Source organism: Vulpes lagopus, chromosome 6 (assembly GCF_018345385.1).
Source record: "Vulpes lagopus strain Blue_001 chromosome 6, ASM1834538v1, whole genome shotgun sequence".
Lineage (NCBI taxonomy): Eukaryota > Metazoa > Chordata > Mammalia > Carnivora > Canidae > Vulpes > Vulpes lagopus.
This window is the reverse complement of record NC_054829.1, coordinates 33,149,505-33,173,276: the sequence shown is the minus strand read 5'-3', so window position 1 is coordinate 33,173,276 and position 23,772 is coordinate 33,149,505. Positions and strand designations below refer to the sequence as shown.

Here is a 23,772-nt window from a genome sequence, read left to right as displayed (position 1 = left end):
CAGGACTTCTGCAGCTCTGAGGAACCTCTTGGCTGGAAATGAAAAGAAACTGAGCTTTACCTTCAAGTGTATCCTTCTAGTCCACTCCAGGATGCTGGGTCTCAAGCCAGTCCCCCTGCAGGTAGGTTGGTCTCTCTTTCCTCTTCTTAACTGCTTCTACTCTTTCTTCAGATCTTAGATAAAATCAGTCCTCCTCTACCCAGTCTTCTTTAACCAGCCATGTCATAGAACTTTCCTTCTTTCAGAATTACTTATAAATCTTTTTACTAAGCATCAGTACTATGCATGGAAATAATCTATCCTAAATAAAACAAATATAAAGGTAATGTATTTCAGAGGAAAGAGCTCTGGCTTTGAACATGGGCCCTGGTTCCACCTCTATTTAGTGAGTGAGCTGTGGAAAGTTCCTTACCTTCTCTGACTCAGGGTGCTCATCTGTTAAATGTAGATGATCATAGTGTTTGGAGGGTAATTTCAAAGTGTAAAATGATATATGTAAATCACCTGGCATACAGTAGGCAATTAGTACTTGTATCACTTACTTGAATTAATTAATATAATTATTATTTGTATCATTTACTTTTTCATGTGTTCCAGTTTTACATATTTAACTAAAATTTAAGCTACTTAAGAATAGAGTTGAGCCTTGCAGCTTTCATATTCTTCATAGATTGATGCCCACAAATAGGGTCATAAAATATTCTACTAAGGACTAAAGTAACTTTTGAGGTAAGGTCATTTTCTTCCCCATGGTGTTTCCAAAATAGTAGCCTACAGAGATAGTGCCTAAGTTTATGTCCATAGCAAATGCAGGGTCCTTTTTCTAATAGTTCTGGAAGCAGACGATAAGTGGAGCAACTGGAGATTCCAGCTGAGGATCTGGACCCAAACATCCAGAGAGTCCATGTGGCAAGATTAAAAATGTAGCAAAAATAGAAATATGTAATAGAAATCTTACTATTTCCCAGTGGAAATGAGAGGAGAGTGGGTGAAAGATCCCAAAAAGGAATCTGGTCAATAGGTTCAAGAATCAGAGACCCATAAAAAGGACTTTAAAACAGAATCAGGTCTTCTGATTCAGGTTCCAAGTTTTTCTATGTTACATATAGTGTCAGGCATCAATTCTGGTCTGATACCAGGTTTAGTAGGAACCAGGAGAACCTGACTGAGATGTGTTCCCAAAGCTCCCTCCAGGCAGATAATGACAGACATTCTCTCTTTAAAACTCAACAAGAGGGATCCCTGGGTGGCGCAGCGGTTTGGCGCCTGCCTTTGGCCCAGGGCGCGATCCTGGAGACCCGGGATCGAATCCCACATCAGGCTCCCGGCGCATGGAGCCTGCTTCTCCCTCCGCCTGTGTCTCTGCCTCTCTCTCTCTCTCTGTGACTATCATAAATAAATAAAAAATTAAAAAAAAATAAATAAATAAAACTCAACAAGAAAAAAAATTTTTTTCAAACAATATAGTCTGATTTATTTTTGATCTTCTCCAAGAGTGACTGTGTTCTCTTTATATATTCCTTAAAAAGGCAGAGAAAAGTATTGAGCTTCCAAAATATAAACATAGAAGAAAGTGGGTGGTGTCTAGAAATCCAGGCAAATTGATCATCCCACATTTGCATCCCCCTTCCCCCCACCCCCCCGCAAAAAAAAATACACCACCTCCCATTCACCATCAACTTTCATGTGATTCTTGGGTCATTCCCTTCTTGCTCTCAATGGTTTCATGATCTTCCTTGGAAGACTTCCATGTGTACCAGGGGGAAACATGCCTTCCCAGGCCAAGTCCGGCTCTCCCATGTCTGGGGTGGCCTCCCTGATTTACCATTGGAGCTCCTTCCATTTCCCCTCCTCAACTTCTTCCTCTGCCATCAGGCATTGCACCACCATCAGCCTTGGAAAAGCTTCATAACTCAGGATGACAATATAGAGACCATTAAGCCTACATACATCAGCAAAACTGCCTCACTGCTGTCTGTGCTGCAGGTTATAAAGATATGTCACAACACACACAGGGCCCTCGAGCACTGGACTTGATGGGTTGTGCTCAGAAGACCACTTCTAAGACCAAAGCTGTTTCTCACTCAAGGACTCTGTCAACAGAAGGCTCCAAATGCTGCACAGTAATGCTGATGGCGATAGCTCCAGGGTATTACCCAGGCACGGCCCATTGCTCAGATCTCAAAACTGGCGATCAGATCAAAATATATACTCATTCATACACATACATTGAAACATGAATATCGATTCCTCTTACTCCTGACTGGCGGAAACCCACAGCCTACAGTGTAAGAATTCACTCACTAGATTAATGAATGAAACAATCAGGGTGGTAGAAAGTCAAGATCCCCAAACAAGTCTATTAACCCCCCCAAATTTCTATAACTTAGAAAAATGTCTGGAGTTTCACAGAGAAGAGATTTTTCCTAGTGCCCATAAAATATGAGCTCTATTGAAACTACCAAATTTCAATGGCCCTGGGCCTAGAAGCTGCCTTCTGAGACTCCTCAGCTTCCTCTTCTCAGCCCTGTATCCCAACTTTGACCTCTAGGCAGATTAGCAAAAGTTGATGGGTGACAGTGTCAAAAATCTAGTGATGATTTAAAAGGAAGTGACAAAGTTGAGAGCACACATATCAAAATTCACAAATGTGTGTGACATTTACCAAGAAATCTGTTTTCTGTGATGTTATGACCAGAGGCTACAAGATGGTACAATCTTGTCTCTTATCCCTCTCTAGGGGCTCCATGATGACATCTTACTTGTGAAATGTTATATAGCTCATACAAACTGAACTTCAAGATTTTAATTTAATATACATTGGCATTTATTTAGAATTAGGGCTCTCAGGGCACCTGGGTGGCTCAATCCATTAAGCGTCTACCTTCAGCTCTAGTCATGATTCCAGGGTCCTGGAATTGAGTCCCACATTAGGCTCTCTGCTCAGTGAGGAGCCTGCTTCTCCCTCTCTGTCTGCCTGACACTCTGCCTACTTGTGCTCTCTCTCTCTGTGTCAGATAAATAAATAAAAATCTTTAAAAAATAAAATAGAATTAGGGCTCTCCTTTTTTTCATATCAGATTCCTACCGGTTTAAACTTCTTATGGCACTGTCTATCCAAATCAACACTGTCCAATGCAATTTCTGCAATGATGGAAGTGTTTTGTCCAAGAAAAAAGCCACACGTGGCTATTAAGCACCTGAGTATAAATACTTCAACTATGACCAATTTCCAGTTATCAATCAGAAGTTCCTGAACATACAGTCAGGGATGGATATGCAAAATCAACTTCACGGGGAAGTGTCAGCCAGCTCCAGTACACCACGGGGTAGACCACCAGTGAGCCAGGGGCTACTGGGAAGTGGCTTGCCTAGGGAATGGAGGGTATTCCCCACAGTGCAAGACTTGTGTGTGAGAGGTCCCCAGTGATGGCTGTGTCTGCAGAACCCAGGAGAAAGAATAAGTTTGACTACTTTCCCTACAGAGAGGAGAATTCACCCAGTCAAGGCAGAGCTTGCCTTTCCTCCTACATCTGTTTCCTCCTCTCTGTCCCTTCACCTTTCAGGATATAAAACAGCAGTTTGGGATGCCTGGGTGGCCCAGTGGTTGAGTGCCTACCTTCGGCTCAGGGCATGATCCTGCAGTCCCGAGATCGAGTCCCAACATCGGGCTCCCTGTGTGGAGCCTGCTTCTCCTTTTGCCTGTGTCTCTGCCTCTCTCTTTTTCTCTGTGTCTCTCATGAATAAATAAATAAAATAATTTTTAAAAAATAATAAAACAGCAGTTTGGGAGTCTGTGAGCCTGCATTTAAAGCTGAATGATATCTCTTGGCCCTAAAGAGATTGCCTTACTTCATTGCCATCAAAATCCATCCTGATGACCAGGGGAGAGTTTCATAACTTTCACATCAAAGTCAATGACTGTCCCTCATGAAAACCCCTTCTTTCATTCAATGTCTTTGCATGAAATTTCTCCTTCCAGATCTCCTATGGTGAAACAAATGAGGGAAAGGAGAACGTAGGCATCTTCCTGCTATGACATTAGACAAACATGAATACATATCCATTCTTTTCCTCCAGTCATAGATGCTTACTCTAGACACTTTTCCTTGTTTGCCAGCTAGGTGCGTTTAGGACATGCATGCTATCTGCTCTAAACCCTGTGCAGAAGCCAATCATCAAGTTGAGGGCTCAGAAAGAATAACAAGATTTGCTAGTATTTGGTGAGCACCCAAAAGTGCCAATCGGAGAGAATAGCATGATATGGTCTGAAAAACAGCCTTTTTTTCTCCCTATCTGAAGGACAGAGAAAATGGAAGGTGTCACACAGAATGCTGCTGCCTCGTCTTTCATGTTCATTGCAGGAGCCACCCTGGACCCTCTACCTTCTCCCTCTAGCTTCCTGATGTTAAGCAGAAGCTCAAATGATTCTTTACCCTTTCTGAGTCTTGGAACTATTTAAGAATTGTCCAAGTCCTGGCATCCCCAGAATAATGCATACTGCCACCATGAACTGTTCAGCAGTGGTTTCCTGGGTCTTGAGTAAACAGCCAAATTCCTTTAAGCAAATCATGTCTTTGTTATTGTTTTTCTCCACTTGAGGTTTGAGTATCCCTGATTAAATCATAAACTGCTGCATCAGCCATCTACTGCTTCAGTTTCTTGAACCAAACTTCAATTTCTTTGGGGTGTTTCAACTCAAATGCAGCAAGGTCTGGATCTATATACATCATTCTTTCACTCATTTTAAAAACTAAAACTTGTTGAGTATATTTTCAGAGCCAGGCACTATTCTAGACATGGGATATAGCAATGAACAAAACAGATCTTAATTTATCCTCTTCCAAAATGGCAATTCTAGCCATTGTTACTTTCAAAACAATGGTAATAATTATTATAACAACTACACAAGTCACAGGCTCTGTTCTAAATATTTTATATACGTCACTTCATTATTTCTCAGAAAATTTGGTAAGGTAGATATTATCATTACCTCTATTTTACAGATGTGAAAACCAAACCAAAATTTACCTAGTTTGCCTAAGCTAAGGAGAGGTAAAAACAAGTTAGGCAGTTTGCCTAACTAACTTAAATTCAAATCCCTGGTTGTGGTTACAAAACAAAGTTAGATCATGCAGCATCACTGAAATGTGAACAGATGTCTCACAAAAATTCAGTCTGGCAATGTTCATATATATAAGTAGACCTGGGGGTTATCTGTGGCTGCCAAGAGGATTGAAGTCAGCATGAATATAATCAGAGGGTACTGACAACTTTGTTAACCAGAGATGGCTTGGCAATCCTAGAAAAAAGTAGGATGTGTGTGGCTGGGAATATAGGGCTAAAGATTAGTAGAGTTGAGTAGGCAGCCAAAGGACAAACAAGCCAAAAGTTATTTTTAAAAAGCTATTTAAAAAACAAAACGTGATGGACAGAAGAGATGATCATAATCCTAAGGGAGTAACTGGAAAAAGTACAGAAGTACTAAAAGGACATACTAGTCTAAAGGAAATATTTTTAAGTAGCAGTTTCCTATATCCATGGCTTCTAAAGATCCCAGTTACTGCTAACAGACATTCAAATGAAATTTGAGGCTGGGAATATATGAGAGCAGTGGTCCCAATGCAAGGTGAGTTTATATTTTGCAGTGTCTGATGGTTATACAATTTGGATGTCCATAAAAAAAACTGCTAAATAGCAAATTAGGTCCAGAGCCTTGGAAGGGACCCTAAAGCTTCAGCTACATTAGCTTCACGGCAAATCCATCTCTGCCCAGGTAAATATCAGAAACGTACTTCCTTAGAGTTAGGATCGCAGTAACTAAGAGAAGATTAGCAGCCCAATTTGGAGAATTTTGTGACCAGAGAACTATATTACTTGAAAGTGATTTGATAAGAAGATGCAAGATAATAGTGGAGGTGGTATGAAGGGAGGCGTTTGGCAACCCAAACCACTGAAAGAGACATCCATTATAAATTTGAATGAGATAACAATTTTTGCCTATCGATTTGCCAACTTAAAAAAATCATACTGTTAAGTCAGGCTCTAGCTAACACATATAGCACCCATGCATAATTTACAAAAAGACACCCATGTAGGCAGAGAAGGTGAAAAGAAAGTCCCCTTTGATCATGCAGACTTCCTGCTGAGGTGAATTCACCTGTAGGTGAATGGTATAACAATCGGTGGAATTTGGGGGCAAGGTAAAAAGCATTCTTTTTACTATATGGTGCCCCACTTGCAGGGTGCCAGGCTGGGCAAGGGAAATGCAAACTGGATTTCAGCACTAATTCATCTTGTCAGCGGGGCATCTTTGTGCAATGCTCCAACTGCACAACCGAACGTGGCCACGCTGTATCTAGAAATGTACTAATTTTAATAATATGCCTAAAGGGACAAAAATGTGTACTTCTCTGGTTCAGGAATGTCCACTTCTTGGAATTTATCTTAAGAAAATTATCAGTGAAAAGGACAAAGATTTGTGTAAAATAAAACATGTAGATGTAGTATTTGTATAGCAAAAATTAAAAACAACCTGTATATCTAATAAATAGAAACCTCGTTAATTAACTAGTGATTCCACTTTACAAAAGAATGCTAACCATCCATTAAATGACTTTTCAATGACAGAAGGAAATATTCATGACATAATTCTAAATTAAAAAGCAAGGAAGGAGGGGCGCCTGGTTGGCTCAGTCAGTTGGGCATCTGCCTTCAGCTCAGATCATGATCGCAGGGTCCTGGGATGGGGACCTGCCCCTGCCTTCGGGCCCCCTTCTCAGCAGGAAGTCTGCTTCTCCCTGCACCCCCCCACTCATGCTTTCTCTATAGAGCTCTCTCTAGTAAATAAATAAAATCTTTAAAAAAAAAAAAAAGCAAGAAAGGAAAGTATGCAGATTAAAAAATATATATGTCTCTTTAAAAGACTAGAAAGTTTTCCAAACATTAAAAGTAGTTATCTATGGGTAGTGGGATTGCATGTGATTTTTACTTTCTTCTTCATGTTTTCCCATAGTAAAAAACTTTTCTATTTTGTGAATGTCATCATAACCCTTGCTGCAAACACACATTTTTAAATAGTATCCAGATTTGCAGGGCAGAGACAAAGTGGGAGCGGGGAATAAATGTCTCTCTGACCTCATGAGTGTATTGTCTGCACCTCATTGATTTCCACTTCTCATTTAGTCCTTGCCCTTGGTTGCCTGGCTGCACTTGGCTTCATTGCTCCCTCTGACTTACAGTGATGCGGGGGGTATTGAAGGAACAAGGTGTCTCCCTATGACTGTTGCCACCTTTCAAAGTCCTAGGAGTGTCTCTGTGTGCTTGAGCACTATGACACAACAGCTTTGGGTCACTAAAGACACTTGCTCAGAAGCCATCACAGGAGGTGAAGGTAATATGAACCATGCAAGAGCAGCTAATTGACTTAGCTATTTATTTCCAGATTTATAGGACACCACCGCTGAGTAATTAAACTTACTGAGCTATTTCCACAAGATATTAACTTTATGTAATCCTCACTAAACATAAATTGAGAGCTGGGTTTGAGTTTTGTTTTGCTGTTTTTCATTTTGGAATCAGTAAAGATTATTCAATTATGATGTGTTTCTTTTACAAATGGTCTTTGTGGCTGAAGCATGATGAATACCATGCAGTTTTGATGATAATAATGACTTAAAACTCTCCTGTAAAGTTCCAACTGGAGATGTGCTTTCTCACTTTTTGTAGGTTAGTTGTTCTCTAAACTTCATTCCAGAACCACCTTTAATGCAAGGCAGATTTTCTTCCCAGGGTTAAAGACGGACAGGATTAGGCAGTGTGTGTTTAGTTACTTGGAGCCCAGACACACCTGGCACCCTGTGGATCACATCAGCACATTGTGGGTAGCAAGGGGAAAGGGCTTCAGGATTAATAATCATGGTTAAGTGGTGACATAGAGCGGCCAGAAAGACTAGCTCAGCACCCTAGGCCCCCAAATCTCTGAGGATTGAAGGGAAAAGCCCCAGTAGGGCTGCATGGCTTAGCCCAGCTTCCTCTCTGCAAAACAACTCTTACCTCAGGATTCCCCAGCAAACATTTATTGAGTGCTAGATGTTGATGCACATAACATCCCTGGTGAGCAAGTAATCAGCACTACTTCCGATGAGCACTTATCAGCCACTGGAGCAGAAGGTACATCCAGGTACAAAAGACGGGCAGGCAGGCTCCTGCCTCAGCTCCTGGCTCAGTAGGAACCAAATCTCTTTCCTTGGTCCATTCCCTTTCACAACTCCCAGTGCCTCCCAGGCTCCTCTCATTCAATCCTTAATACCACTGGCTACACTTCCCAGTCACCTGGGAAACTTGTAAAAAACTGCAGATACTCGAGCCCTGTGTTATCTATTGCTATATAGCAAATGACCCCACACTTAGTGGCTTAAAAATCATAAATGTATTATCTCACAGTTTCTGTAGGTCTGAAATCTGGACCATCTTAGCCAAGTGGTTCTGGTTTAGCATCTCTCATGATACCCCAATTGAGGTGTTAGCTGGGACTACAGTCACCTGGGGCTTACCTGGGGAAGGAGAACATACTTCCAAATTCAGTCACATGACCATTGGCCCAAGGCCCTCACCTGTGGGCCTTCCATGGGGCTACTCATAACATGACACTTTTGCTTTCCCCAATGCAAGTGATCTGAGAGAGCCAGAAGGCAATGCCACTGTGTCTTTTCTGACCTGGTCTGCAAGTCACTTACTTTCACTCCCATCTTATTCTGTTCATTAGAAGAAAGTCACAAAGTCCTGCCCACCTGCTATAGGAGGGAATTCCCAGGGGAAGGATCACTATGGGCAATCCTGGAGGCTGGCCTCCACAAGCCCCAATCCCAAAGATTTCAGCTCAACTGGTTTGCTACTCAAGCATCTTTTTTTATCTTTTATTTTCTCTTAACTCTCTAGGTAACTCCAGTGTGCCACCAAGGTCAAAAACCACAGTCTATAAGTCGCTCCTAAATTATCTCCTCTCTGGCCCAACGTGGTCCATTTAATCCCTTCCCTCAGAATGTCCTTAATTGACTCATCACCTCCTGCTGCTAAATTCTCTCAGGTACCTAAGCAGTCAGGCCAGAAGCAAGGCCCTTCAGAATGCAGATAGCAGTAGCAGAGAAGTTGAAGCCCAGATAAGCAAACAGTACCCAAAACTAACATGATATAAACGCTGGAAGGCCTTGGAGCTCCTGGAGCAAGCAGTTAGGGAAGGAGCCAGGCTAAGTCACAAAGGGGGAATGTTGAGGGCGCTGTGCATGTGTGGCTAGCAGGCCAGGAGACAGTGACACTGACCAGAGCAAAGAGGCCCCCCGCCCAAAGCCAAAGCAGTCTGCTGGCTCAGGCCTGGCTGCCTTACCATTCTCTACCCTCATGAAGGCCGGTTCCAAAACCCCTCCTTAAAATGCCCCAGGTGATGCCAGCCAAAAGCCGCCTGGAGCGTGAATTCCGAGGAGAGCAGACAGTCCCAGCTTCCTGGCAGAGGCAGTTCCCCTAACACAAGCTGCCCTCAAGCCCTCTCCCAGTAAGCAAGCTTTCCTGGCTCATTATCACATTGGCATTGCCATCCACAGATGAAAGTTGCCGACAACAAAAATAAACATGAAATGATTATGACATACACATCAGTGGGTGGCGAGGTGTCCATCATCACAGATGGCTTATTCATCTTTGTGTAATGAAACCCAAATTGTAACTGTCTACATTTCCAGCCTGCGCTCCCTCTGCTCACTAAAGAGGTAGCTGGCTTGGTCTGATCAATTGCTGCCTGTGCTGGCCCTGGGTCCTGTGGCCTTCTGCAGCACAGAACCGAGGTAGCGGGAGGAAGGGAAGGACCAGAGGGATGAGAGCCAGGGCCTGGGGAGGGCTAAGCATGGATGGCTCTGAAGAGAGATGGCGGGTATTTGCAGCCTGCAAGGGAAATGGATGCAAGAGAAAAGGGTTGTAAAAAAGAGAAATGTTTCTCAGGATGAGTCCCTTTAAAATATCCCAAGACTAGCAATTAAAAAAAAAAAAAACAGTTATTCGGAAATTTCTTTTTAGTTGATGGACTATGTTTTTTGATCATGATCATGTTTTGAGACTGGACCATCAGGGCCCCTGCTCGAACGAGGTTACACTGGTATCCACATTAGAGTCAACAAAGAGGCGGAAAGGCATGGAGAGATCATGGCACTCCCACTTGGCACCATGACTGACAGGAGGTCACATCATACAAACTGTATCCTGTGAACAGTGGGGAGCCAGTGAAGAATTACAAACAAAGGAGTCACGGGATTGGATCAGGGCATGCAGGGGCAGGGAGGCAGGCCCTCTCATTAGTAGGTATTAATCCAGGTGAGAGATGATAAAGGCCCGTGGTAAGACTGTAGCAGGGGTGAAAAAGGAAGGACTAGATATGAGGAACACTTAGGTGATAAAATCGGTAGGATTTAGTGCTTTGCTAGATCTTTGATGGGACAGGAAGCCACAGGTACTCTGAAGAAGTAGTCAAGGCTGACCCTAAGGGTCCAGCTTTGGTGTCTGGGGTGAGAGATCATGACAGACTTCACAAGACACAGGAGTTCAGAAGGGGAGCAAGCACTGAACTCTGGTTATAGGTGAGATCAATGAGAAAGCACCTGCAACATGCAGTGACAAGGCATTATCCTTATGGCTCTCATTACTAGTACTTTTCAGCTTTTACAATAGGAATCTCTCAAACCTTATGGAGATGTAATATTTATTTAACTTATTTTTTTTCAATTTCTAGCTTCTGCTATTCTAGGTACTATGGACACCCACATCACCCACAGCTCCCAGACATAATCCTGAAACTCCTTTGTTTGAAATTCTTCACTGGCTCCCCACTGTTCACAGGATACAGTTCAAAGGCATAAAAGGTTATTTATGATATCTACTTCCCTGGGGAACCTGGGTGGCTCAGTCTGTTGGGCAACTGCCTATGGCTCAGGTCATGATCTCAGAGTCTTGGGATTGAGTCCTGTTGTTGGGCGCCCTGTTCAGCAGAGAGTCTGCTTCTCCCTCTCCCTTCGCCCCTCCCCCTGCTCATGCTTTCTCTCTCAAATAAATAAATAAAATATTTTTTAAAAATGATGTCTACCTCCCCATGCTGTGATGGTGCCTACGTGGAGTGCCATGAACTCTCCATGCCTTTTCACAACTGTGCATTTACTCAGGCTCTTCCCTCCACTGGATTGCCATTCTATCCCTACAACCTGCACCTCAAGCCCCCATCTGGAGGGCAACTACTATGTCTGTACTGCATCGGTTCAATTATCACCCATCCTAGATACAATTAATTCCCTCGTTATTTTCCCCACTGAGCCCCAGAGGTAATTTCATCCCAGTGTTTATAACCTTGATGTACCTAGTACATGAATGTCTGCTTCACTCAATGAAGTTGAAAGCTTCTTAAGGGCAGGATCCTATCCTGATAGTAAGTAATAACTATAGTTTTATTGTTATTAATATTGTTCATGACCATTTGTTAAGCATCTCGTATGTGGCAGAGCCAATGCTCCTTCCAACACCATGCTGCCTTTTTCTTTTCTTTTCTTTAAGATTTTATTTGTTTGTTTGAAAGAGAGCATGCACAGAGGGAGAGGGAGAGGGAGAAGCAGACTGCCGAGCAGGGAGCCCGACACAGGACTTGATCCCAGGACCACGAGATCACAACCTGAGCCAAAAACAGATGTTTAACCAACTGAGCCGTCTAAGCACCCCTGCCTTTTTCTTTTTGTCATTTATATTGCCAAGACCTGGCAGAGTCTAGCATATAGTGAACACTTAGTAAACATTTTTAAACAAATGAATAGGTATCTATTTGTTAAAAAAAAGCAACAGGAAGTTTGAGTTTGACTCTTGTTACTTATCTTCTCAGGCACTTATGAGGCCTGTAAGCTGATATCCTATTTCTGAGCCCCAAAAGTAGGCTTTTAGGAATAAATGAAGCAAATGTAACAAAATTTTTAATATACATATACATGCTTGTTTTTATATGAAAGTTTCTAGGGTAATAACAGATGATTGGGGAATTACTTTCCACGGTATTTCAATGAGCAGAAGAAAATACAAATGTGAATATGAATTTTTAATCAGCTATACTCCATTGTATAAGACACACCAACCTAGTCATTGTTTTTTCATTTTTTTATGTATGTGATTTGATCTCTGAAGTTTCGAGCATTGTTTTAAGTTTTTCATGGTACAATATCTTGATAATTATTATATTATCATTTATCATATGATTTATGGGCATAAGAAGCTTCGTTTTATTATTTTCTCTACTTTTGAGTCTGTTTGAAAGCTATCGTTAAAAAAGATAAGAAGTTTTTTTTTTTTAACGCAGCATTGTATTAGGATCTCTCCTTAGTAGACTCAACGATAACATCACAGAAGTTCCCTGTTCCTCCACTAAGCCCTCCCTTTTCCTAATAAGCAAGGAAACCACTCTCAGAGAGGTCGCTCTGGTGAGTGAGTGCTAGATCAACTATGGCACATTACGTATTTTATCTGGTGAAATCACTCCCCAACATGTGCAATGAATTCACCTGATCTGATTTGCCTGGATGATGTATGCAGCAGTGATTCAGGCCGAAACAGTCACCTGGAAAGGCAATTCTTCTTCAGGGGACAGCCCAGGGAATGTGAGATGTGGTCAGTGACAGACATAATGACAGCAAGATTTATCAGTTGGGGACAGAGCTAGTGAGGTTCTTCAGCTTCAGGACAAGCTCCAGACTAAGCAGCAAAACTGCTCAAATTCTGCAGCCTGGAACAAATGAGAATTTTCCTTCATCTCCGAAAAACCTCAGCCAGACCTTTGAGTCCAGGAGAGTTGCAGCTTGAAACCCAGCAAGCCATTAACCCCTCCTGAGGGCAGGAGCTGTCATGAGAAGAGCAGATGTGCAAATAACTTTGATAAAGCCTCAAACTTTCCAGATCCTCAAGGGAGCAAAACTGGATTCAGATGATTCTGTTAAGTTCTTGATGAGAGGTAGAAAATGAACACAGAAATAAAAACAAGTTTTAGAGTCAGAGATGTTGATACCAGAAAAGGCACTCCCAATTTGTAAACTTCTTACTATTTAAGCAGCCTGAATTTCCACTGTCTTAGGTAAAAGATGGTGAAAATATCACAGAAATAATATATATAAAGAACAAGCATGATGCCAGAACATAGTTAGTTCTTAATAAATGACAGGATATATTGTCCTAGAAGATTTTTTTTTAAGATTTTATTTTATTTACTCATGAGAGATACAGAGCGAGCGAGCGGCAGAGGGAGAAGCAGGCTCCACGCAGGGAGCCCAACGTGGGACTCGATTCCGGGTCTCCAGGATCAGGCCCTGGGCTGCAGGCGGCGCTAAACCGCTGTGCCACCGGGCTGCCCCGTCCTAGAAGATTTTTGACTGAGTTTGCAAGGTTCCAAGAGGCAAACAAGACAGAAAATAAGTGTTGGTTTTATAGATTAGAAAGAAAACAGTGAGGAAAGCAAGATAATCATAAACTTTGTAAAGACAGGTGAAGAAGAGATGAGAGAAAATAACAGGCAGAAGGAATAGCAGAAAACAGAGATAGATATTTCTCTTAACAATCTCAGTTTTTCAGGACTGGCTTCTTCTGGTTTTACAAGACATTAAATTAATAAAATTGAGCTAAAGTTTCCTGAGCATTCAAAATCTCACTGTGATGGTTTGGAAGCTTTTAGCACTGACACATGCGATCCCCACAGAGATGCACAAGTGCTAGGACAGTGTTGGCCTGAATGCATCTCAATGCCCATTGCCCGTTAAAAAGAAGCAGAACAGACAGGGTTGCTAAACCTAGCCATTAAGTTACACTTCCTTCATTTCCCCAACCTCTGTAAAAACTTTACAATTCATTAATTTTGTGGGATTTTAGGATCCCAAGTCTGTAATTCTTGGTTAGTGCTGTCCCATATGCTCAGGCAGAGAAGATGAGCATATGTGGTTCCCAGCCACACATAGTGTGGGCTCTGGGCTCAGACCAAGAGATGCAGCTTCAACTCGGATGGTTAACATCGGCCTGATTTATGGTCCCTTGATTTATGAAGAGAGCTGGTAAAAGCTGTTGGGGAGCATTTTGATGTCACTTGTGTTCATTTTCAGCAATAAATTGTAATGGTGTTGCAAGAACAAATGTAACAGACAGCCAGAATCTATTATGGTATAAGGCCAGCATCATCCTGGGAGAATCACAATTTATATGGGATGCAAAAAGCTACCTTCAAGTATCATTTGGGGCATGTTTTTAAATACACAAAAATTAGGAATACAGGCATTTGGGTTCCCATAGCCACATTCATTGGGCCACAGGATTGTCTAACCATCAGGTTGTATATGACATGGAGTAGGAGAGACATGTGTCATAACTAGACCCAAAAGGTCATTCAGCCATCTGCAGTGTGGAATTGTCAACCCTAATGGTCCGATTATACTTTGTGTTCGTACTCTGACATTTTACATGGTTTATGCATTATCTCCTAACTTGTTAAATAGTGTTAGAGCAACTTACATCTCTCCTCTTCTCTCTTTGCCCTAGGTCTTTCCTAGTTCAGGAACCCTCACTTCTTTTTACTCCAAAGCTTCACACAATTCTCTCTGGCATCAGAGAGAGACTAGCTACTTCCCAGCTAGTCTCTCTACAACTGATGACCAAATGAATCTTTTTAGAGCTCCACTCTATTCATATCATATTTATTCTATTCATATTCTAATCACATCATTTTTTTGGTGCTCAAAAACCATCAGTGGACTTTCACATCTTTTAAAACACAGTCATGACACATTTCATAACTAATGGGCTCTGTGGACCTGGTCTTCATGGGGACCTTCCCCAGCATCCCAGTGTAGTCAATTTTTGTCTTCCTCTTTTGACATTAAATTCTCTGGCAGCAGAGATAATGCCAGAATACAGTAGGTGCTCATTAAATATTTGCTGAATGACTAAATGAATGATTTCACTCACACACGGTGGTTGGCAATATGAACTACTAAAAATTCTTCTGGAAAATAATCAGTAAATATCAATATTCATTAAAATATTCATAATTTTTTACCTTAAAATAATATTTCTGAGAACATGTTCTAAGGCAACCATTCAATGGGGAAACGATGTCTACAAAGTATTGCTTATAATAATGAAATGTCAGAATGAATTTAAAGCAATAATAAAAGAATGTTAAGTAAATTAAGGTAAATCCATTCAAGTGAATATTAAAAAGTCAATAAAAATTATTACGAAGACTTGTTAGTGACATGGAACATGCTATGTTCTATTTCTTTTTGAAAAGTATTGAAAATTAAAACAATCTATATCCACTCACCTCGCAAAGATGGTAAAAAAAAACCCAACTTAGACATAAAAATAGTGGATTATAGAAAAAAATTTTCTTTTATTTGCATTTCAGTTAGTGTTATTGAGTAGGCAAAAAAGTCATCTTCCTGCCTAATAAATGAGCACTTCCATTGCTCCCTATCCTATAGAATAAAATCCAGACCAAGCCTACCATTCCAGATATTGATTGATTGATTGATTTAGAATAGTCTTTTCTAAATCTATATTTCTAGGCTTATTTCTTTTATTATTTTTAGTTGTGAACTATAATACATACAAAAAGAAATGAAATTGAAATTGTGTAGCTTAGTAATTTCCCACACAGTGAAGCCCCATGTGATTACCACCTAGATTAAAGAGACGACATTCAGAAGTCCCTCCTAATCCCCATGCATATCACCTCCATAAAGGAAACTATTATTTTGACTTTTATTGTAATCATTCCATTTGGTTTTTTATAGTTCTATCACATATACATTTTCCCTGAATATCATATTACAATTTGTTTTGAACTAACTTAAGTGGTATCATATATTTAACATTTTCAGCTTCTTTTCATTCAGTATTACATTTATTCATGTTGCTATGTGTGGCTATATTTTGTTCATTTTCTTGAATGTCTAGCATTCCATCAAATGAATACATAGTATTCATTTATCCATTCTACTGTTGGTGAATATTAGAGTTCTTTTAAATTTGAGGCACTATAAATAATGCTTGTACACAGTTCTTGGTACTCAAATGTGTATATTTCTGCTGGATATATATATAAAAGTGGAATTGCTGGATCATAAGGTATGTGTATTTTTAATATAAGTATGTAATGTTCTATTTTCTAAACTGCCAATTTCCATTCCTACCAGCAATGTATAAGAATTTGGAGTGTTCAGGCACCTGGGTAGCTTAGTGGTTGAGCATCTGCCTTTGGCTCAGGTCGTGATCCCAGAGTCCTGGGATCGAGTCCCACATCGGGCTCCCTGCAGGGAACCTGCTTCTCCCTCTGCCTATGTCTCTGCCTCTCTCTGTGTCTCTCACGAATAAATAAATAAAATAAATAAAATCTTTAAAAATAAAAAAGAATTTGGATTGCTCCATATCCTTCCTAAAACTTAATAATAGCAGTTTTAGGTTTTAACTTTTTTGAGTTAGTATGAAGTGTTATCCCATTGTGGTTTTAATTTACATTTCCCATAGCTAATTAAACTTTTATATGTTTATTATTTATTCAAATATTCTCTTTTATAAAATGCCTATTCAAATCACTTGTCCATTTTTCCATTCTGTTTGTCTAGTATTTTCTTGTGGTCCTATGGAAGTTATTTATACATTCTGGCTACAAGTTCCTTGCTATATGTGCTGCAAATATTTTCATCCATCAGCTTGCTTGCCCTTTAACTCTCTTAGTGACATTTTTGATGAACAGAGATTTTAATTCCAATAAAGTCCAATTTGTCACTTTTCTTTTATGATTATATGTTTTGGTCCTGTTTTGAGAGCCTTTTCCCATCCAGAGGTCCTATATTCCCTTACAGAAGTTTTATTTTTGGCTACTAATGTTAAGGTCTACAATCTACAACCTGAAATTGATTTGGAGGTAGGGTTTGTGTTTGGACTGTTTCTTTTCTATTGCCCCATTTTGCTCTTTTCCATCACTCCCAGTTCCCATTTTGCACAACCTTGTCTCTCCTTCTCTCAACCTGCTCTCACCTTCCTCCCCTACTCTGCCTTCCTTCTCTATCACTAGCTGCCTATCCAGCAAGAACTGGTTTATATGCAATCCCAACTCCAGTGCCCAGTCCCCAGAATTAATTTCTATGCTCACTATCTCTCCCCACCACATAATCCCAAAGCATGTTTTCAGTATCTCCTATTTATCACTTAACACATTTGTATACTGAAGACATATACAAATGATGTATCATTAATACATCTAATCAAATTTACTAAACAGTAAGCTCCCTAAGGAAAGTATCTATTTCATTTTTTAATTATCCATGAATAATAAGGACTTGATGTTTCCTACCAACTGAGAGCATAGAGCTTCAAACAACTTCGAGTTAATTAGAGAAAATAAAGGAATGTGATACTTCTTTCATCAGAGCTGTAGGTTAAAAAGCACACCACCTCAACTGTCTTTTTTGCCCTTAGAATGTTTTAAGCATTCACCAAAACCCAAAAGTTCTTCAACTGCAAGATTCAGCATTGCCAAAGGGATTCTTAGAACAGCAGAATTGGTAGAAGGTATCCAAACACTTGCTAACTGATAACTGATAAACTGCTAGAAGGTATTTTAAGAAACAGAGAACCAGCCAATTGCTTAAGGGAGCCAATCTGGATTATTGAGGAGGCAAAGTGTCATTCATTTCTTTACATTTATTGAACAAGTATTTTTACCATGTTCTAGGCACGTTTCTAGCTGCTGGATAGATAGTAGATAAAACAAAGTCCCAACCATAATATAGCCGGCAATCTAGTGAAGAGAAATGGATGACAAACTAACAAAATATAGGCATTGATAAGTGCTATGATGAAAAGCAAGCGGGAAGAGGAATTAGAGGGGAGGGCCAAAGAGGGGGTCTCTGTTTAGATGGGGAAGCCAGTGACGTAGATGACATGGCCAAATGGCTAAGTAGAAAGAACAGGCATGGCAGGCAGAATTTTGGTCTCCATGGACTGATCCCTGGTGTCCTTCTCATGACTATGTTACTATGTTGTGTAACACAGCAAAGGGACTAAGGAAGGCTACTAATTAGTTGACCTTAAAATAGCAGATTATTGGGGACCCCAGGTGGCTCAGCAGTTTAGCACCGCCTTCAGCTCAGGGCATGGTCCTGGAGACCCGGGATCAAGTCCCACGTTGGGCTCCCTGCATGGAGCCTGCTTCTCCCTCTGCCTGTGTCTCTGCCTGTGCGTGTGTGTGTGTGTGTGTGTGTGTGTGTGTGTCTTATGAATAAATAAATAAAATCTTTTAAAAAAATAGTAGATTATCCAGGAATATGAAGGTCAGTCTAACGTCATCACCTGAGTCCTTCAAAGCAAAAGCAGGAGCAGAAGAGAAAGTCGGACGATTCAAAGTAGGAGGAGTCAGCACATAGTGTCACTGGCTTGAAGTTGGACGGGCCACACAGAAGGACCGCGGGCTGCCTCTGGATGCTCAGAGGCAGAGGAATGGGGACCTTAGTCCCACAGCCACAAGCAGCTGAATTCTTTCACCAATCCAGTGAGCATGGAAGCAGATTCTTTCCCAGAACCTCCGGATAAGAGCCGAGCAACCAACACCTTGATTTCAACTTTGGGAGAGCCTGAGCAGAGAACCTGGCCTAACTTCTGACCTACAGAATGACTCCATGCCCAACTTCTGACCTACAGAAATGAGACATAATGAGTGGGGTTTTTTTTAAGATTTTATTTATTTATTCATGAGAGACACACAGAGAGAGGCAGAGACACAGGCAGAGGGAGAAGCAGGCTCCGTGCAGGGATCCCGAGGTGGGACTCGATCCCAGAACTCTAGGATCACGTCCTGAGCCAAAGGCAGATGCTCAACCACTGAGCCACCAAGGCGTCCTGAGTGGAGTGGTTTTAAGCTGCTAAATTTGTGGTGATTTGTTACAACTGCAGCAATAGAGAACTGTTAAAATGGGCCATCTACTCTCAGGGAACCACAAGGTAGTGGCCCCAAGCTGGGGGGCACACTCGGCATACGCTAAGAACAGCGAGTCAGCCAGTGTGGTTGGAGCAGAGTGATGGAGACGGAGAGTGGTTGGAGATGAGGTCAAAGATACGGTGAGAGGTGGACCACGAAGGGCCTGAAGGCTTTTACGTTTTTACAGGAAGCTACTGGAGAATTTTGAGCAGGAGAATGATGTATTAAGATTTACAGTTTAAACGGATTTTAAAAAGATAACTCTTGCTGTCACATAAGTAATGCACTACAGGAAGGCTCGTAGAGATGCAGGAACCATTAGGAATCTACTGTCCCAGTTGATGAGAGAGATCATTATGGCTGGGAGGTGAGAAGAAATTGAATACTAAGTCTACTTGAAGATACACTGGCAGGACTAACCGGTGGCGTGGATGTGGAGCAAGAGAGGGTGAGATACGGGGATGTGAGAAGGTAGTCAGATGCACAGCTCTGGAGACGCATATCAGGAACTGACTGCGGACAGAAGTGATTTAAAGCCACGAGACTGGAGATTTCCTGGAGAATGAACATAATTAGGAAACAGCAGTGCTCTCTGAGGCAGGCCATACTTAGAAATCTGGAAGAGGTGGGGCAAGCACCCAAGGTGTGAGGAAAACCAGAAGGGTGGTGTCCTAGGAGCAGACAGTTGCGAGAAGTAGGGGTGACCCGTATGACACACTGCCAGGAGGGAGGAGAGAAGGACGGGACTGAACCGCTGGATTTGCAGCCGTGAGGTCACTGGGGACCTTAACTGGGCTGGTTTTGTGGAGTAGTGAAGATAAAAGCCTGTTTGGGGCTATCTCAAGAGGAAATGGAAGAAGTAGGGAGAGTGTTTTGAAACCTTTTACTGCAAAGAGGAGCCGAGAAATGAGGCAGTAGTGGAAGAGAAATGCAAGGTCAAGAGAGGATAACTTTTCTCTATGCTGGGAGCTATTATAGCATGTGTTTGATCCTGATGAGAATGACCTAATGGAGAATAGGGATTCCTGCAGGAGTAAAATGCCAGAATAGGATCCAGGCCCTGGGAGAGGAGGCAGAGAGATGAGTGCGGAGGTCAGCAGGTTGGAACCTGTTGAGAGGATGTGGATGTGTCCTATGGAAATAACAGTTACCACCAGGAACACGTACACAGCACCTGATGCTTACAGAGAGGTACTCCCTCATTGCCTCAGGGAGATCATTTTATTTCATAGGCAAAGACTACCATATCCCAAAGAAGGTAAGCAACTTGTCTCTGGTCACCTGTTGACAGGGTCAGAGTCAGATGGCAGGTCTTTGAGACCAACTTCAGAGAGTGAACCATTCATAGAAGTTTTGATCAATTGATTTTCTGTCCAGGGGGTGACTCCTGCTTCGGGCAACTGGAGATTCCCTGGAGTAAGTCAGACCTCCATGGCGGAGAGAGCTGAGAAAAATCAAGAAGAAAAAAGATCTTGTTTTGTGAACAGAAGAGGTAAGACCACCTATATTAATTAGGCTAGAGGAATTTGGAAGAGATAGATAAGACAAGGAAGAAAAGCTAGAAAATTCTAGTATGGACGAGACTTTGTACCTAACAGTATCTATTTGTATAAGGTTTGGGTCCAAAGAGCTCATCCACTGTAACAAAATCTCTTGGTCCTTGTGCTCCAAATGTCACCTGGATCAAGTTGCAGTGATTCCATGGCCCCCACCTGGCTGAGTCTTAGTTACCATCACCATTTTACTAGGGGATGCATGTGGATGCCACAGGGCAGTCTGTCCGCTTTGGAATTCCTGGCTTCTGCCTTGCTCTTTTTTAGGCTCCTGTCCCTGCCTGCTCATAGCTACAACCACGCTGTGTCCCCCACCACAGCCACTACTGCCCATGTTCATCACAGGATGCCCTACTTGGATAAGGGACTGACTTCTCTGCTGGTCCTGGGGAGTGGGTTGGTGCAGGGTCCTGTGCAGAATCAGGGAGATTGTCTTACTGCCCAACATCGGCCACATTCTGTTTCTGGTGCTCTCACAGTGCTGTGGGGCCCAGAGCCTCAGGGTTTCATAACCTTCTGTGAACTCCTGGCTTCACCCCTAGCCCATGTGTCACAAAGACAGCTTTTCCATTTTTGATCTCATTTCCCATTTCTGAGTCAAGCCCAGTTCAAAGGAATGAACAAGGAACAGAGGCTAGACCTTTTTACCACCTCTCCTTTCCTTCTCATCACCAGCCCCCAACCCAAACCCCTCCTTTCTCACCATTGAAATCAAGGTTATCAAAGCCAGGGAGGCAGTGGGGGTGCTCCGGACAACTCTGAACCACACACCAGCCCCAACCTGCTTCTTCCGTCGTCTCCCTGGCTAACCGAGGGTGGCCTGGCTACAGGTGCCTGATCAGAGGGAGAGAATGGAAGGGGGAAGGAAGAGACGGTAGTGGTTGGTGAAGAACATCTCACCATTCTCTTCAAGCTCCTTCCATGAGAGGCCAGAGGTCTCCCTAGGTCTGTTTATGTAGAACCAGTGAACAAAGGAAAACAGGTCCCAGCTGGGTTCTTTGGGAGAAACTTGCAAGGGAACAGAGTACTGATACTGACTTCCTTTTGCGTGTAAGGTCCTAACAGCAAGGGTTGTGCTTTTGTTTAACCTAGCAGAGTGCCCCATACAGACAGACAGAAACACTCAAGTAAACCACATACAACTTGGGGCAAGAAATGTGTCTGATACTTCTGTTATTTCCACAGGGCTGCAGGAGTGCTCATTTCATCTTAAAAGCTCATCATACACCTACTGACGACTGGTCATTGAGAAGCAGCTCGGGTACCAGGCCAACAGTGCCAGAGTGGGAAACAGAGGAGCTGGCTGACAATTCTGGCTCTGCTCTGCAACCCTGAGCAAATCCCTCCACCTCCCTGAGCCCCATTTTTCACATTTCTGAATAAAGAGCACTGCTGGCATGTCACAGGACTGTGTGGGATTTCCGACTCCACCAGACTTGAAGCACTGGACAAAGGAAAGGCGTTCTTGCACGGCTCTCCCCTCTCTCCTGCCACCGGGCACAAAAGCACACTGTAGAAAACCTTGGGACCTATCTTCCCAGTAGACGGGACAGGTACAATCTCAAGGCTCTTAGTAGAACAACAGAGAGAGACAAGAGGAAGTCACTTCCATGCACTCTGGAGGACAAGAGGGCACTCGGGAAGAAACCCAGGAGCCCAGACGAAAACTCATCCACAAGTCTGGGGTCACTCGGCTCCTCTGCGGAAGCCAGAGTCAGGATTCAGTGGGCAGCAAGTGAGTGGCAACAAGAGGCTTTAAGGAGGCATTGGCAATTGGCAGTTTCTACTTTTCCTGTAATCAGATATGTTAGAAATAAAGCCTCATTTGGGGTCTCCCCAAAGTTAATGAGACTGAGCTGACAGTTCATTGACTTGCTTCGCAATATTTATTTTATGAGTGTCTCTAATCCACATGGCTCCTCTTTGCTTTGGGACTCAACCAAGGGGAAACTCAAGAAATCCCACCGGCTTATTTATACTTACCATGTGGCTTCAGATGCAGTGTGCAGTCAATCAACATAATTATTATTCCATTCCAAGAAAGAAAACACTATGTTGGAGATGATTTTAATTCACATACATATTCACATGTATGTATATGTGATTGTAATTCACATACATATACACATGCATGCCAACACATACACTCACATTTGTGTGTGTGTTTTGTGTCTGTCTGTCCGCCTGTCTGAATGCTCAAATTACAGTGAGTAAATTTCCCACAGGTACTGGGCTTCCTATTCAATCTAGAATCCAGATGAATTTTACAGGGGACGTCTCTCCCCGGCTGAAGTCCAAATTTCTCCATTGGCATAGGAGAGAAAGAGAAACATCTTGAATAACTGTTCTTTCCCAAGACGATGTCCTCAGACAAAAGCCAGACCTCAGAGGGAACATCTATGTCCACACTCAGGGAAAGGTGCCCTAGTACTGGGAAAGCCTTCTGCAAAGGATGTGTCCAACTGGAAAGACAGGGCAAGCAGGATGCATATGTAGTCAGGTCTTTGTTGATGTTAGTTCACATTACAGGAGTCTGTCATAAGGCCATGCACAAGAGCGAGGGGGGGGTCCCATGAAGCCCAGAAATAGCTGCATACCTAGCCTCAGGAGAATACAGGAGCCGAATTCAGACATTCTCTCAGCTGCAGTTTCATTGATCCCTACTGTGAACTCCACTATTGACAATGACAAAGGTCCTCTCTGTCTCTGTTTCTGTATCCCCAGGAGCCACAGCAGCCCCTGCTCCAGGGACTCTTCTCTACCTCCTAACTTGTATGCTCATAGCTATTACGTCCTCCTGGGCCCTTCTATATCATACCTTCTCTCAGTGTGCTGGCCCATCTCTGCTCCTCCTACAGACGACTCAACCCTGTCTCCCTAATTCCAGTCCAGATTTGACCACACCATGTGACATCATTGGCCATGTGACATTGTTGGCCAGCCTATGGATTTCCTAATCCATACATCAGACACCTCCTACTGGTGTAACTGATTTAAGCTATGGTAGTGAGATTCCATTACTGAGAACTGGGCCTCTACTTTCATAATTATAAAGCAGTACAAGAGATTTTCTTAGTATGAGGCTATAGTCATGACAGATTTTTCAAAGCTTAGCCTATTTAAAAATTAGAATGTCAGAGAGCCATTGTCAATTAGCTGAGCATACTTTTGCTTATCTCTTAGGTT

At 42.3% G+C, this 23,772-nt stretch overlaps 1 long non-coding RNA gene across 1 annotated transcript; it reads left to right on the top strand.

Annotated features, from left to right (window-relative positions):
- LOC121492849 lies at nucleotides 1-21,977 on the top strand. Its single transcript, XR_005988317.1, has 3 exons — nucleotides 1-121; nucleotides 20,411-20,525; nucleotides 21,772-21,977. It is a non-coding gene; the product is annotated as an uncharacterized LOC121492849 (long non-coding RNA).
- Nucleotides 21,978-23,772: the final 1,795 nt, after the last annotated feature.